Below are 3,002 nucleotides of genomic sequence, written 5' to 3' on the forward strand. Positions count from 1 at the left end.
ACCAACAGAAATCCCGCTGGAACTGGTTTTCGACGTAACCTTGCATTTAAGAATGATAGGTTGCAAAAGAAGAAGACTTTCACTCCCTTGGGTGAATCTTACACTAGCTTGTACCACAGATTAAGACAGTTGGGCATGCTGAATCCGATTGAACCCAAATTGCCAAATCCTCCCCCAAGGAATCTGGACCACTCTGTGAGTTGTGAATATTGCCCAGGTGCGCCGGGACATGACACAGAAAAATGTTGGCACTTGAAAACGGCCATGCAAGAGCTCATTGATACCCGCCGAATTGAAGTGCAAGCCCCAGAAATGCCTAACATCACCCAAAATCCATTACCAACCCATCACGAGACACATATGATTGAGCTAGTCCAAAAGGGAGAGCATAAGAAGCCGTCACAAACCGTAATGATGATCAGGGCTAGTGAGGATAGATCAACTGAGAAACTAGCAAAGGAGGGAGAATTGATCAAGTTAGGAGAGACAATCAGCAAACCAGTTGTAGTGATGAAGAAAGAGCTTTTGAGCAGTGTTGCAGAAAAACAAGAACCAGTTAAAGTGGTAGTGCCGGGGGCAGCTGTCAAGCCCGCTGTGATTGTGAAAGGGGCTCGCACAAAGCCGGTTGTCATCAAGCCAGTGACTCAGCTACCAGTAATCAGTGAAAAGGCCGTCCCATGGAATTACGGCGGAGTGACAGTGATGTATCAGGGAAAGAAAGTTAAGGAAGAAGTTTGTAAAACCCATGGATTGACTCGCTTGGGAAGATGCTTTGCTCCTGACGAGCTGAGAAAGGCTAAACCCACCAAAGATAATCCAGTATCAGTGAAGAAAGCTGTAACTGAAGAAGAAGCAGAAGAATTCTTGAAGAAGATGAAGGCACAAGATTATTCCATTGTAGAACAGTTGAGAAAGACCCCGGCGCAAATCTCTTTGCTCATTACTGATCCACTCAGATGAGCACCGCCAGGCATTGATGAAAATTTTGAATGAGGCCCATGTTCCCGATAAGATTTCTGTGAACCACTTAGTGAAAATAGCAAACAAGATTTTTGAGGTCAACAGGGTTACGTTTTCTGATGATGAGCTGCCTTTGGAGGGCACTGAGCATAATAGAGCACTCTACCTCACGGTGAAATGTGAAGACTCTGTGGTCACCCGGGTGCTAGTTGATAACGGATCCAGAGCAAATATTTGCCCTCTCTCCACCCTGGAAAAATTAAAGGTGGACAGTGAGAGAATCCACAAGAATAGTATTTGCGTGCGAGGATTTGATGGAGGAGGCAAGGACACAGTTGGGGATATAGTGTTGGAACTGACAATAGGTCCGGTTGAATTCACTATGGAATTCCAGGTGCTTGACGTGGCTGTCTCTTACAATCTCTTGTTAGGCCGACCCTGGATCCATGAAGCAAAGGCAGTTCCATCTACCTTGCACCAGATGGTTAAATTCGAGTGGGACAGGCAAGAGATCGTGGTGCATGGGGAAGATAGTTCGTGTAATCTAGGTGATGCCATTGTGCCTTTCATAGAAGCTGAGGATGACAAAGGCCCATGGGTGTATCAAGTCTTTGATACGGTATCGGTGGAAAAGATCCCGGAAGGGAAGTGTATTCCTGTGCCAAAGGTAGCTGCTGCATCCGTCATGGTTGCGTTGGAAATGCTGAAGAACGGATTTGTACCTGGAAAAGGCTTGGGTGCTTCTTTACAAGGCATCGTACAACCCGTATCCCTGCCTGCAAACCCGGATACTTTTGGTTTGGGTTTCAAGCCCACTTCTGCAGACATAAGGCGAGCTAGAAAGATGAAAAAGAAAGCATGGACCCTTCCAAAACCCATCCCCCGCCTTTCCCGTTCCTTCGTCAGGCCTGGTACTAAGAAGCGCCTAGCAACAACAATGCCCAGTGGTGTGGTTGATCCTGACAAGGAGCTGATTGAGAGGTTTGAAAAGCTGTTTTATGAGGTGAATGTGTTGGAGGCCGGAGAAGGTCCAAGCAAGGCAGATGTTCAGTTCGTGGGGCCCCAGGCAAAGCTTAACAATTGGGAAGCAACTCCCCTTCCTACTCGGAGGGAGTCTTGGTAGTTAGTTTTGATTTCCTTTCAGTTTAATCTGGATTATTTCCAAGGTTGTAATTCGGATGCTATGTTCCATCCGTTTGGATGAGTTAAACCTTGTTATCTTAAATATTAATGAAATGCAATTTCCCTCTTTTTCATTCCTGATAGTTTTTATTTTTGCCTTTCTTTTCTTTCTTGTACAGTCCCTTTTACGCTGGTTTCAGTGATGTATCATGCATGAGGAGTCTTCAGCCCAGTCTAAAATGCCAATCTAACTCAGACATAATAATACAAGAAATTGAGTGTGATGACGAAATAGAATATGATGATGAGGAAGCTTTTGAGGAAATCAGTAAAGAATTAAGCCACTTTGAAGAAAAACCCAAACCTAATCTGAATGACACAGAGGCAATCAATTTAGGGGATCAGGAGAATGTGCGAGAAACGAAAATAAGTGTCCATTTGGAACCTCAGCTCAGGGAAGAGATAATTAAAGCACTTTTTGAGTACAAAGATGTCTTTGCGTGGTCATATGACGACATGCCAGGTTTAAGCACCGATTTGGTGGTCCACAAATTGCCCACCGATCCAGCATGCCCTCCTGTTAAGCAGAAGCTAAGGAAATTTAAGACAGACATTAGTGTGAAAATCAAAGAAGAGGTCACCAAGCAGTTTGAGGCAAAGGTTATCCGGGTCACGCGGTATCCCACTTGGTTAGCCAATGCCGTGCCTGTGCCAAAGAAGGATGGAAAGACCAAAGTGTGCGTAGATTACCGGGACCTCAATAAGGCAAGTCTGAAGGACAACTTCCCACTACCAAACATCCACATATTGATTGACAATTGTGCCAAACATGAAATTGGTTCCTTCGTGGATTGTTATGCGGGCTATCACCAGATTTTGATGGATGAGGAGGATGCGGAAAAGACGGCATTCATCACGCC

The sequence above is a fragment of the Nicotiana attenuata genome, chromosome 3, assembly GCF_001879085.1.
Source record: "Nicotiana attenuata strain UT chromosome 3, NIATTr2, whole genome shotgun sequence".
Lineage (NCBI taxonomy): Eukaryota > Viridiplantae > Streptophyta > Magnoliopsida > Solanales > Solanaceae > Nicotiana > Nicotiana attenuata.